General features: G+C 67.5%; 6 non-coding genes across 6 annotated transcripts; all 6 read left to right on the forward strand.

The window, feature by feature from the left end:
* Positions 1 to 576: 576 nt before the first annotated feature.
* On the forward strand, positions 577 to 695 carry LOC141412862 (5S ribosomal RNA). The gene has a single exon (XR_012437704.1). It is a non-coding gene; the product is annotated as a 5S ribosomal RNA (ribosomal RNA).
* A 2,146-nt stretch (positions 696 to 2,841) lies between these two features.
* On the forward strand, positions 2,842 to 2,960 carry LOC141412978 (5S ribosomal RNA). The gene has a single exon (XR_012437820.1). It is a non-coding gene; the product is annotated as a 5S ribosomal RNA (ribosomal RNA).
* Positions 2,961 to 5,099: 2,139 nt separating this feature from the next.
* On the forward strand, positions 5,100 to 5,218 carry LOC141412863 (5S ribosomal RNA). Its single transcript, XR_012437705.1, has one exon. It is a non-coding gene; the product is annotated as a 5S ribosomal RNA (ribosomal RNA).
* Positions 5,219 to 7,379: 2,161 nt separating this feature from the next.
* LOC141412748 (5S ribosomal RNA) lies at positions 7,380 to 7,498 on the forward strand. The gene has a single exon (XR_012437590.1). It is a non-coding gene; the product is annotated as a 5S ribosomal RNA (ribosomal RNA).
* A 2,158-nt stretch (positions 7,499 to 9,656) lies between these two features.
* LOC141412572 (5S ribosomal RNA) lies at positions 9,657 to 9,775 on the forward strand. Its single transcript, XR_012437414.1, has one exon. It is a non-coding gene; the product is annotated as a 5S ribosomal RNA (ribosomal RNA).
* Positions 9,776 to 11,931: 2,156 nt separating this feature from the next.
* On the forward strand, positions 11,932 to 12,050 carry LOC141412417 (5S ribosomal RNA). Its single transcript, XR_012437257.1, has one exon. It is a non-coding gene; the product is annotated as a 5S ribosomal RNA (ribosomal RNA).
* Positions 12,051 to 13,504: the final 1,454 nt, after the last annotated feature.

The following is a 13,504-nucleotide window of genomic DNA, read 5'->3' on the forward strand; positions in this document are numbered from 1 at the left end:
ATCCCGGGTGTGAAAGGGGCCAGAGGTGAAGTCCTGGGCTGGAAAGCCTCACGATTCAGCCCCGCAGCCCCAGGCCCTGAGTGTGGAGGAGGGCGGAGCGGGTCGGCGAAGGGCGCGGCTGCCGTTTTCCTGATGGGCTGGAGGGGCAGTGGCGCTTTCCGGACGAAGAGGACCGGAAGGGTCCCCGAGACCTCCGCTGGGAGCCACGCACCCACCGAAGGATACGGCTCCAGGAGGCGACGGAGGAGGGTGGCTGCTTGCCCTGGCCCGAGCTGTGCGTCCCCCGCCTTGGCCACAGCAGTGAACATTCCCAGAAGAACAAGCGCCCGAGAGCACTGAGAAATTTTCCCCCGAGAAAACTTGACCCTCGTCCTGGCAGCAGGACACCTCGGGAAGAAAGCCACCCAGCGGCCACCTGGGCGAGACCGGCTGCCCGAGCAGGCGCGCGGGGCCTCTGGCCGCTGGCCCCGGGCTGCCAGCCCCCACCCGGACTCCCAGCCGTGCCAGGAGAGCAGCGTGGAGACGCACGCCGGGGCCCTCGGCAGGCTCTTGGGGCTCCCGCAGGCGGCGGCTAGCGTCTACGGCCATACCACCCTGAACGCGCCCGATCTCGTCTGATCTCGGAAGCTAAGCAGGGTCGGGCCTGGTTAGTACTTGGATGCGAGACCGCCTGGGAATACCGGGTGCTGTAGGCTTTTGCTCCTCCCTCCCTCGCTGCTCCTTTTGTCTTCGGGGACTTCGCCACCACCCCCCCCACCACCACCACCCCCAGCACCACCACCACCACCACCACAACGACCCACCGTGACCACAACCCCGACCCCGTCCGGGCCACCCGCCAGACCCACGCACACCGAATCCTCACAGCTACGGCCCCGAATCCTCTCCCCCCCCACACTCTCCTGGGGCGCGCGCCCGCGACACGGGTAACCAGCGAGGTTGGTCCCAGGCCACGTTGGGGACCGCTCCCCAACTGCCCTCCAGGCGGGCGGGGAGTGACGTGCGGAAGCCATGAGAAAGTGGGTCCTGCACCCCTGCGGGCCCCACAGCGGGACGCGCCACACCTGGGCTCGCCACAAGGTGGTGCACTGGGTCCAGGGCAAGACGCCAGGGGACAGAGAAGCAGGGAGCCTCAGTCGGGTGCTGCTCCACGTCGCGCTCCGTCGCTCAACCCAAGACAGGGCAGCCAGCGCGCGACCTCTACGTGGGATCCCGCCTCCCACGGCAGAGCCTGCGGTCACAGGGACAGAGGGCGCAGGCCGCCAGAGCTCCGGATGCCAGCGGCAGCTCCCCGTCCCGCTCAAAGGGAGGGAGGGCCGCCGCTGTCGCCCAGTCGCCTGTGCCACCCTCCGGGTCTCAAAGCACTCCTCAGTCAGCTCAAGGACTGGGGCCACCTGGCCTTCGGGGTCACATGGGCTTGGGCACGACGGAAGGGACCGCTTGCCCCCGTGGAACAGACATTCTCCCCGTGGACAACCTCAGGTCCCGGGACCCTCTGCTCCGCCTTGGAAAACCCACCTTCTGCAATGTATGCCCAACGCAATCAGGCCGAGAAGATTGACCCCCTCGGCCCGGGCCCAGTGTGTGATGGGGCTCTGTGCGTGAGGGCTTGCTCTTCCCCACCTACACCAGGCACGGCATCTAACACACACACACACACACACACACACACAAACACCACGCAGAGACACCCAGACCACGCACGCACGCACGGGGACGCACCCTCCTCTCCCCCACCCCACACACGAGCAGCCGAAGGACAAGAGGGTATGGCTGGGGCCTGAGCCGGAACAAGCGAAGCCTTGGTTTGCGGCCCCTCGGCCAACTGCATCAGGATTTTTGTCTGGGCTCGGAGGCCAGAGGATCTCTGCCATTTGCTAGCAGGGCCAGGGATGGCAGGAGGGTGGGTACGGGGCTCAGCCAGGGACAGTTCTGCTGGCACGATCCTGTAGCACGTGGCCGCGTAGCATGGGGCCGGGTCTGAAGGAGGCCAAGCAGGGGCACAAGACCCAGCAGCGGCACAGGGAAGAGGCCCAGGGCACCCAGGTGCAGACGAGACCCGGGAGTCGTGCGTGCTTGGCGTGGCCGCGGGCCCCGTGACGCCCGAGGACTCGAGTGCTCAGCCCCGTGTAGTGGCCGCGAATGCCTGCCTGGGAGAAACGCCCGGGGATGCCGGCAGGAACGCGGGATCGGAAGGGATGTGGAGGGGCCCCGGGTCGGAGGAGATGGCTTTGGCTGTGTTTGGTTTTGTTTCTTCTTAACAAGATCCCGGGTGTGAAAGGGGCCAGAGGTGAAGTCCTGGGCTGGAAAGCCTCACGATTCAGCCCCGCAGCCCCAGGCCCTGAGCGTGGAGGAGGGCGGAGCGGGTCGGCGAAGGGCGCGGCTGCCGTTTTCCTGATGGGCTGGAGGGGCAGTGGCGCTTTCCGGACGAAGAGGACCGGAAGGGTCCCCGAGACCTCCGCTGGGAGCCACGCACCCACCCAAGGATACGGCTCCAGGAGGCGACGGAGGAGGGCGGCTGCTTGCCCTTGCCCGAGCTGTGCCTCCCCCGCCTTGGCCACAGCAGTGAACATTCCCAGAAGAACAAGCGCCCGAGAGCACTGAGAAATTTTCCCCCGAGAAAACTTGACCCTCGTCCTGGCAGCAGGACACCTCGGGAAGAAAGCCACCCAGCGGCCACCTGGGCGAGACCGGCTGCCCGAGCAGACGCGCGGGGCCTCTGGCCGCTGGCCCCGGGCTGCCAGCCCCCACCCGGACTCCCAGCCGTGCCAGGAGAGCAGCGTGGAGACGCACGCCGGGGCCCTCGGCAGGCTCTTGGGGCTCCCGGAGGCGGCGGCTAGCGTCTACGGCCATACCACCCTGAACGCGCCCGATCTCGTCTGATCTCGGAAGCTAAGCAGGGTCGGGCCTGGTTAGTACTTGGATGCGAGACCGCCTGGGAATACTGGGTGCTGTAGGCTTTTGCTCCTCCCTCCCTCGCTGCTCCTTTTGTCTTCGGGGACTTCGCCACCACCCCCCCCACCACCACCACCCCCAGCACCACCACCACCACCACCACAACGACCCACCGTGACCACAACCCCGACCCCGTCTGGGCCACCCGCCAGACCCACGCACACCGAATCCTCACAGCTACGTCCCCGAATCCTCTCCCCCCCCACACTCTCCTGGGGCGCGCGCCCGCGACACGGGTAACCAGCGAGGTTGGTCCCAGGCCACGTTGGGGACCGCTCCCCAACTGCCCTCCAGGCGGGCGGGGAGGGACGTGCGGAAGCCATGAGAAAGTGGGTCCTGCACCCCAGCGGGCCCCACAGCGGGACGCGCCACACCTGGGCTCGCCACAAGGTGGTGCACTGGGTCCAGGGCAAGACGCCAGGGGACAGAGAAGCAGGGAGCCTCAGTCGGGTGCTGCTCCACGTCGCGCTCCGTCGCTCAACCCAAGACAGGGCAGCCAGCGCGCGACCTCTACGTGGGATCCCGCCTCCCACGGCAGAGCCTGCGGTCACAGGGACAGAGGGCGCAGGCCGCCAGAGCTCCGGATGCCAGAGGCAGCTCCCCGTCCCGCTCAAAGGGAGGGAGGGCCGCCGCTGGCGCCCAGTCGCCTGTGCCACCCTCCGGGTCTCAAAGCACTCCTCAGTCAGCTCAAGGACCGGGGCCACCTGGCCTTCGGGGTCACATGGGCTTGGGCACGACGGAAGGGACCGCTTGCCCCCGTGGAACAGACATTCTCCCCGTGGACAACCTCAGGTGCCGGGACCCTCTGCTCCGCCTTGGAAAACCCACCTTCTGCAATGTATGCCCAACGCAATCAGGCCGAGCAGATTGACCCCCTCGCCCGGCCCCAGTGTGTGATGGGGCTCTGTGCGTGAGGGCTTGCTCTTCCCCACCTACACCAGGCACGGCATCTAACACACACACACACACACACACACACACCACGCAGAGACACCCAGACCACGCACGCACGCACGGGGATGCACCCTCCTCTCCCCCACCCCACACACGAGCAGCCGAAGGACAAGAGGGTATGGCTGGGGCCTGAGCGGGAACAAGCGAAGCCTTGGTTTGCGGCCCCTCGGCCAACTGCATCAGGATTTTTGTCTGGGCTCGGAGGCCAGAGGATCTCTGCCATTTGCTAGCAGGGCCAGGGATGGCAGGAGGGTGGGTACGGGGCTCAGCCAGGGCCAGTTCTGCTGGCACGATCCTGTAGCACGTGGCCACGTAGCACGGGGCCGGGTCTGAAGGAGGCCAAGCAGGGGCACAAGACCCAGCAGCGGCACAGGGAAGAGGCCCAGGGCACCCAGGAGCAGACGAGACCCGGGAGTCGTGCGTGCTTGGCGTGGCCGCGGGCCCCGTGACGCCCGAGGACTCGAGTGCTCAGCCCCGTGTAGTGGCCGCGAAGGCCTGCCTGGGAGAAACGCCCCGGGAGGCCGGCAGGAACCCGGGATCGGAAGGGATGTGGAGGGGCCCCGGGTCGGAGGAGATGGCTTTGGCTGTGTTTGGTTTTGTTTCTTCTTAACAAGATCCCGGGTGTGAAAGGGGCCAGAGGTGAAGTCCTGGGCTGGAAAGCCTCACGATTCAGCCCCGCAGCCCCAGGCCCTGAGCGTGGAGGAGGGCGGAGCGGGTCGGCGAAGGGCGCGGCTGCCGTTTTCCTGATGGGCTGGAGGGGCAGTGGCGCTTTCCGGACGAAGAGGACCGGAAGGGTCCCCGAGACCTCCGCTGGGAGCCACGCACCCACCCAAGGATACGGCTCCAGGAGGCGACGGAGGAGGGCGGCTGCTTGCCCTGGCCCGAGCTGTGCGTCCCCCGCCTTGGCCACAGCAGTGAACATTCCCAGAAGAACAAGCGCCCGAGAGCACTGAGAAATTTTCCCCCGAGAAAACTTGACCCTCGTCCTGGCAGCAGGACACCTCGGGAAGAAAGCCACCCAGCGGCCACCTGGGCGAGACCGGCTGCCCGAGCAGACGCGCGGGTCCTCTGGCCGCTGGCCCCGGGCTGCCAGCCCCCACCCGGACTCCCAGCCGTGCCAGGAGAGCAGCGTGGAGACGCACGCCGGGGCCCTCGGCAGGCTCTTGGGGCTCCCGGAGGCGGCGGCTAGCGTCTACGGCCATACCACCCTGAACGCGCCCGATCTCGTCTGATCTCGGAAGCTAAGCAGGGTCGGGCCTGGTTAGTACTTGGATGCGAGACCGCCTGGGAATACCGGGTGCTGTAGGCTTTTGCTCCTCCCTCCCTCGCTGCTCCTTTTGTCTTCGGGGACTTCGCCACCACCCCCCCCACCACCACCACCACCCCCAGCACCACCACCACCACCACCACCACAACGACCCACCGTGACCACGACCCCGACCCCGTCCGGGCCACCCGCCAGACCCACTCACACCGAATCCTCACAGCTACGTCCCCGAATCCTCTCCCCTCCCCACACTCTCCTGGGGCGCGCGCCCGCGACACGGGTCACCAGCGAGGTTGGTCCCAGGCCACGTTGGGGACCGCTCCCCAACTGCCCTCCAGGCGGGCGGGGAGGGACGTGCGGAAGCCATGAGAAAGTGGGTCCTGCACCCCAGCGGGCCCCACAGCGGGACGCGCCACACCTGGGCTCGCCACAAGGTGGTGCACTGGGTCCAGGGCAAGACGCCAGGGGACAGAGAAGCAGGGAGCCTCAGTCGGGTGCTGCTCCACGTCGCGCTCCGTCGCTCAACTCAAGACAGGGCAGCCAGCGCGCGACCTCTACGTGGGATCCCGCCTCCCACGGCTGAGCCTGCGGTCACAGGGACAGAGGGCGCAGGCCGCCAGAGCTCCGGATGCCAGCGGCAGCTCCCCGTCCCGATCAAAGGGAGGGAGGGCCGCCGCTGGCGCCCAGTCGCCTGTGCCACCCTCCGGGTCTCAAAGCACTCCTCAGTCAGCTCAAGGACCGGGGCCACCTGGCCTTCGGGGTCACATGGGCTTGGGCACGACGGAAGGGACCGCTTGCCCCCGTGGAACAGACATTCTCCCCGTGGACAACCTCAGGTGCCGGGACCCTCTGCTCCGCCTTGGAAAACCCACCTTCTGCAATGTATGCCCAACGCAATCAGGCCGAGCAGATTGACCCCCTCGGCCCGGCCCCAGTGTGTGATGGGGCTCTGTGCGTGAGGGCTTGCTCTTCCCCACCTACACCAGGCACGGCATCTAACACACACACACACACACACACGCACACACACACACACACACCACGCAGAGACACCCAGACCACGCACGCACGCACGGGGACGCACCCTCCTCTCCCCCACCCCACACACGAGCAGCCGAAGGACAAGAGGGTATGGCTGGGGCCTGAGCGGGAACAAGCGAAGCCTTGGTTTGCGGCCCCTCGGCCAACTGCATCAGGATTTTTGTCTGGGCTCGGAGGCCAGAGGATCTCTGCCATTTGCTAGCAGGGCCAGGGATGGCAGGAGGGTGGGTACGGGGCTCAGCCAGGGACAGTTCTGCTGGAACGATCCTGTAGCACGTGGCCGCGTAGCACGGGGTCGGGTCTGAAGGAGGCCAAGCAGGGGCACAAGACCCAGCAGCGGCACAGGGAAGAGGCCCAGGGCACCCAGGAGCAGACGAGACCCGGGAGTCGTGCGTGCTTGGCGTGGCCGCGGGCCCAGTTACGCCCGAGGACTCGAGTGCTCAGCCCCGTGTAGTGGCCGCGAAGGCCTGCCTGGGAGAAACGCCCCGGGAGGCCGGCAGGAACCCGGGATCGGAAGGGATGTGGAGGGGCCCCGGGTCGGAGGAGATGGCTTTGGCTGTGTTTGGTTTTGTTTCTTCTTCCCAAGATCCCGGGTGTGAAAGGGGCCAGAGGTGAAGTCCTGGGCTGGAAAGCCTCACGATTCAGCCCCGCAGCCCCAGGCCCTGAGTGTGGAGGAGGGAGGAGCGGGTCGGCGAAGGGCGCGGCTGCCGTTTTCCTGATGGGCTGGAGGGGCAGTGGCGCTTTCCGGACGAAGAGGGCCGGAAGGGTCCCCGAGACCTCCGCTGGGAGCCACGCACCCACCCAAGGATACGGCTCCAGGAGGCGACGGAGGAGGGCGGCTGCTTGCCCTGGCCCGAGCTGTGCGTCCCCCGCCTTGGCCACAGCAGTGGACATTCCCAGAAGAACAAGCGCCCGAGAGCACTGAGAAATTTTCCCCCGAGAAAACTTGACCCTCGTCCTGGCAGCAGGACACCTCGGGAAGAAAGCCACCCAGCGGCCACCTGGGCGAGACCGGCTGCCCGAGCAGGCGCGCGGGGCCTCTGGCCGCTGGCCCCGGGCTGCCAGCCCCCACCCGGACTCCCAGCCGTGCCAGCAGAGCAGCGTGGAGACGCACGCCGGGGCCCTCGGCAGGCTCTTGGGGCTCCCGGAGGCGGCGGCTAGCGTCTACGGCCATACCACCCTGAACGCGCCCGATCTGGTCTGATCTCGGAAGCTAAGCAGGGTCGGGCCTGGTTAGTACTTGGATGGGAGACCGCCTGGGAATACCGGGTGCTGTAGGCTTTTGCTCCTCCCTCCCTCGCTGCTCCTTTTGTCTTCGGGGACTTCGCCACCACCCCCCCCCCCACCACCACCCCCAGCACCACAACCACCACCACCACCACAACGACCCACCGTGACCACGACCCCGACCCCGTCCGGGCCACCCGCCAGACCCACGCACACCGAATCCTCACAGCTACGTCCCCGAATCCTCTCCCCTCCCCACACTCTCCTGGGGCGCGCGCCCGTGACACGGGTCACCAGCGAGGTTGGTCCCCGGCCACGTTGGGGACCGCTGCCCAACTGCCCTCCAGGCGGGCGGGGAGGGACGTGCGGAAGCCATGAGAAAGTGGGTCCTGCACCCCAGCGGGCCCCACAGCGGGACGCGCCACACCTCGGCTCGCCACAAGGTGGTGCACTGGGTCCAGGGCAAGACGCCAGGGGACAGAGAAGAAGGGAGCCTCAGTCGGGTGCTGCTCCACGTCGCGCTCCGTCGCTCAACTCAAGACAGGGCAGCCAGCGCGCGACCTCTACGTGGGATCCCGCCTCCCACGGCTGAGCCTGCGGTCACAGGGACAGAGGGCGCAGGCCGCCAGAGCTCGGGATGCCAGCGGCAGCTCCCCGTCCCGCTCAAAGGGAGTGAGGGCCGCCGCTGGCGCCCAGTCGCCTGTGCCACCCTCCGGGTCTCAAAGCACTCCTCAGTCAGCTCAAGGACCGGGGCCACCTGGCCTTCGGGGTCACATGGGCTTGGGCACGACGGAAGGGACCGCTTGCCCCCGTGGAACAGACATTCTCCCCGTGGACAACCTCAGGTGCCGGGACCCTCTGCTCCGCCTTGGAAAACCCACCTTCTGCAATGTATGCCCAACGCAATCAGGCCGAGCAGATTGACCCCCTCGGCCCGGCCCCAGTGTGTGATGGGGCTCTGTGCGTGAGGGCTTGCTCTTCCCCACCTACACCAGGCACGGCATCTAACACACACACACACACACACACACACACACACACACACACACCACGCAGAGACACCCAGACCACGCACGCACGCACGGGGACGCACCCTCCTCTCCCCCACCCCACACACGAGCAGCCGAAGGACAAGAGGGTATGGCTGGGGCCTGAGCGGGAACAAGCGAAGCCTTGGTTTGCGGCCCCTCGGCCAACTGCATCAGGATTTTTGTCTGGGCTCGGAGGCCAGAGGATCTCTGCCATTTGCTAGCAGGGCCAGGGATGGCAGGAGGGTGGGTACGGGGCTCAGCCAGGGCCAGTTCTGCTGGCACGATCCTGTAGCACGTGGCCGCGTAGCACGGGGCCGGGTCTGAAGGAGGCCAAGCAGGGGCACAAGACCCAGCAGCGGCACAGGGAAGAGGCCCAGGGCACCCAGGAGCAGACGAGACCCGGGAGTCGTGCGTGCTTGGCGTGGCCGCGGGCCCCGTGACGCCCGAGGACTCGAGTGCTCAGCCCCGTGTAGTGGCCGCGAAGGCCTGCCTGGGAGAAACGCCCTGGGAGGCCGGCAGGAACCCGGGATCGGAAGGGATGTGGAGGGGCCCCGGGTCGGAGGAGATGGCTTTGGCTGTGTTTGGTTTTGTTTCTTCTTCCCAAGATCCCGGGTGTGAAAGGGGCCAGAGGTGAAGTCCTGGGCTGGAAAGCCTCACGATTCAGCCCCGCAGCCCCAGGCCCTGAGTGTGGAGGAGGGCGGAGCGGGTCGGCGAAGGGCGCGGCTGCCGTTTTCCTGATGGGCTGGAGGGGCAGTGGCGCTTTCCGGACGAAGAGGGCCGGAAGGGTCCCCGAGACCTCCGCTGGGAGCCACGCACCCACCCAAGGATACGGCTCCAGGAGGCGACGGAGGAGGGCGGCTGCTTGCCCTGGCCCGAGCTGTGCGTCCCCCGCCTTGGCCACAGCAGTGGACATTCCCAGAAGAACAAGCGCCCGAGAGCACTGAGAAATTTTCCCCCGAGAAAACTTGACCCTCGTCCTGGCAGCAGGACACCTCGGGAAGAAAGCCACCCAGCGGCCACCTGGGCGAGACCGGCTGCCCGAGCAGGCGCGCGGGGCCTCTGGCCGCTGGCCCCGGGCTGCCAGCCCCCACCCGGACTCCCAGCCGTGCCAGGAGAGCAGCGTGGAGACGCACGCCGGGGCCCTCGGCAGGCTCTTGGGGCTCCCGGAGGCGGCGGCTAGCGTCTACGGCCATACCACCCTGAACGCGCCCGATCTCGTCTGATCTCGGAAGCTAAGCAGGGTCGGGCCTGTTTAGTACTTGGATGGGAGACCGCCTGGGAATACCGGGTGCTGTAGGCTTTTGCTCCTCCCTCCCTCGCTGCTCCTTTTGTCTTCGGGGACTTCGCCACAACCCACCCCCACCACCACCACCCCCAGCACCACCACCACCACCACCACAACGACCCACCGTGACCACGACCCCGACCCCGTCCGGGCCACCCGCCAGACCCACGCACACCGAATCCTCACAGCTACGTCCCCGAATCCTCTCCCCTCCCCACACTCTCCTGGGGCGCGCGCCCGCGACACGGGTCACCAGCGAGGTTGGTCCCAGGACACGTTGGGGACCGCTCCCCAACTGCCCTCCAGGCGGGCGGGGAGGGACGTGCGGAAGCCATGAGAAAGTGGGTCCTGCACCCCAGCGGGCCCCACAGCGGGACGCGCCACACCTGGGCTCGCCACAAGGTGGTGCACTGGGTCCAGGGCAAGACGCCAGGGGACAGAGAAGCAGGGAGCCTCAGTCGGGTGCTGCTCCACGTCGCGCTCCGTCGCTCAACTCAAGACAGGGCAGCCAGCGCGCGACCTCTACGTGGGATCCCGCCTCCCACGGCTGAGCCTGCGGTCACAGGGACAGAGGGCGCAGGCCGCCAGAGCTCCGGATGCCAGCGGCAGCTCCCCGTCCCGATCAAAGGGAGGGAGGGCCGCCGCTGGCGCCCAGTCGCCTGTGCCACCCTCCGGGTCTCAAAGCACTCCTCAGTCAGCTCAAGGACCGGGGCCACCTGGCCTTCGGGGTCACATGGGCTTGGGCACGACGGAAGGGACCACTTGCCCCCGTGGAACAGACATTCTCCCCGTGGACAACCTCAGGTGCCGGGACCCTCTGCTCCGCCTTGGAAAACCCACCTTCTGCAATGTATGCCCAACGCAATCAGGCCGAGCAGATTGACCCCCTCGGCCCGGCCCCAGTGTGTGATGGGGCTCTGTGCGTGAGGGCTTGCTCTTCCCCACCTACACCAGGCACGGCATCTAACACACACACACACACACACACGCACACACACACACACACACCACGCAGAGACACCCAGACCACGCACGCACGCACGGGGACGCACCCTCCTCTCCCCCACCCCACACACGAGCAGCCGAAGGACAAGAGGGTATGGCTGGGGCCTGAGCGGGAACAAGCGAAGCCTTGGTTTGCGGCCCCTCGGCCAACTGCATCAGGATTTTTGTCTGGGCTCGGAGGCCAGAGGATCTCTGCCATTTGCTAGCAGGGCCAGGGATGGCAGGAGGGTGGGTACGGGGCTCAGCCAGGGCCAGTTCTGCTGGCACGATCCTGTAGCACGTGGCCGCGTAGCACGGGGCCGGGTCTGAAGGAGGCCAAGCAGGGGCACAAGACCCAGCAGCGGCACAGGGAAGAGGCCCAGGGCACCCAGGAGCAGACGAGACCCGGGAGTCGTGCGTGCTTGGCGTGGCCGCGGGCCCCGTGACGCCCGAGGACTCGAGTGCTCAGCCCCGTGTAGTGGCCGCGAAGGCCTGCCTGGGAGAAACGCCCCGGGAGGCCGGCAGGAACCCGGGATCGGAAGGGATGTGGAGGGGCCCCGGGTCGGAGGAGATGGCTTTGGCTGTGTTTGGTTTTGTTTCTTCTTCCCAAGATCCCGGGTGTGAAAGGGGCCAGAGGTGAAGTCCTGGGCTGGAAAGCCTCACGATTCAGCCCCGCAGCCCCAGGCCCTGAGTGTGGAGGAGGGCGGAGCGGGTCGGCGAAGGGCGCGGCTGCCGTTTTCCTGATGGGCTGGAGGGGCAGTGGCGCTTTCCGGACGAAGAGGGCCGGAAGGGTCCCCGAGACCTCCGCTGGGAGCCACGCACCCACCCAAGGATACGGCTCCAGGAGGCGACGGAGGAGGGCGGCTGCTTGCCCTGGCCCGAGCTGTGCGTCCCCCGCCTTGGCCACAGCAGTGGACATTCCCAGAAGAACAAGCGCCCGAGAGCACTGAGAAATTTTCCCCCGAGAAAACTTGACCCTCGTCCTGGCAGCAGGACACCTCGGGAAGAAAGCCACCCAGCGGCCACCTGGGCGAGACCGGCTGCCCGAGCAGGCGCGCGGGGCCTCTGGCCGCTGGCCCCGGGCTGCCAGCCCCCACCCGGACTCCCAGCCGTGCCAGGAGAGCAGCGTGGAGACGCACGCCGGGGCCCTCGGCAGGCTCTTGGGGCTCCCGGAGGCGGCGGCTAGCGTCTACGGCCATACCACCCTGAACGCGCCCGATCTCGTCTGATCTCGGAAGCTAAGCAGGGTCGGGCCTGGTTAGTACTTGGATGGGGGACCGCCTGGGAATACCGGGTGCTGTAGGCTTTTGCTCCTCCCTCCCTCGCTGCTCCTTTTGTCTTCGGGGACTTCACCACCACCCCCCCCACCACCACCACCACCCCCAGCACCACCACCACCACCACCACCACAACGACCCACCGTGACCACGACCCCGACCCCGTCCGGGCCACCCGCCAGACCCACGCACACCGAATCCTCACAGCTACGTCCCCGAATCCTCTCCCCTCCCCACACTCTCCTGGGGCGCGCGCCCGCGACACGGGTCACCAGCGAGGTTGGTCCCAGGCCACGTTGGGGACCGCTCCCCAACTGCCCTCCAGGCGGGCGGGGAGGGACGTGCGGAAGCCATGAGAAAGTGGGTCCTGCACCCCAGCGGGCCCCACAGCGGGACGCGCCACACCTGGGCTCGCCACAAGGTGGTGCACTGGGTCCAGGGCAAGACGCCAGGGGACAGAGAAGCAGGGAGCCTCAGTCGGGTGCTGCTCCACGTCGCGCTCCGTCGCTCAACCCAAGACAGGGCAGCCAGCGCGCGAACTCTACGTGGGATCCCGCCTCCCACGGCAGAGCCTGCGGTCACAGGGACAGAGGGCGCAGGCCGCCAGAGCTCCGGATGCCAGCGGCAGCTCCCCGTCCCGCTCAAAGGGAGGGAGGGCCGCCGCTGGCGCCCAGTCGCCTGTGCCACCCTCCGGGTCTCAAAGCACTCCTCAGTCAGCTCAAGGACCGGGGCCACCTGGCCTTCGGGGTCACATGGGCTTGGGCACGACGGAAGGGACCGCTTGCCCCCGTGGAACAGACATTCTCCCTGTGGACAACCTCAGGTGCTGGGAACCTCTGCTCCGCCTTGGAAAACCCACCTTCTGCAATGTATGCCCAACGCAATCAGGCCGAGCAGATTGACCCCCTCGGCCCGGCCCCAGTGTGTGATGGGGCTCTGTGCGTGAGGGCTTGCTCTTCCCCACCTACACCAGGCACGGCATCTAACACACAAACACACACACACACACACCACGCAGAGACACCCAGACCACGCACGCACGCACGGGGACGCACCCTCCTCTCCCCCACCCCACACACGAGCAGCCGAAGGACAAGAGGGTATGGCTGGGGCCTGAGCGGGAACAAGCGAAGCCTTGGTTTGCGGCCCCTCGGCCAACTGCATCAGGATTTTTGTCTGGGCTCGGAGGCCAGAGGATCTCTGCCATTTGCTAGCAGGGCCAGGGATGGCAGGAGGGTGGGTACGGGGCTCAGCCAGGGCCAGTTCTGCTGGCACGATCCTGTAGCACGTGGCCGCGTAGCACGGGGCCGGGTCTGAAGGAGGCCAAGCAGGGGCACAAGACCCAGCAGCGGCACAGGGAAGAGGCCCAGGGCACCCAGGAGCAGACGAGACCCGGGAGTCGTGCGTGCTTGGCGTGGCCGCGGGCCCCGTGACGCCCGAGGACTCGAGTGCTCAGCCCCGTGTAGTGGCCGCGAAGGCCTGC

Source organism: Castor canadensis, chromosome 10 (genome assembly GCF_047511655.1).
Source record: "Castor canadensis chromosome 10, mCasCan1.hap1v2, whole genome shotgun sequence".
Lineage (NCBI taxonomy): Eukaryota > Metazoa > Chordata > Mammalia > Rodentia > Castoridae > Castor > Castor canadensis.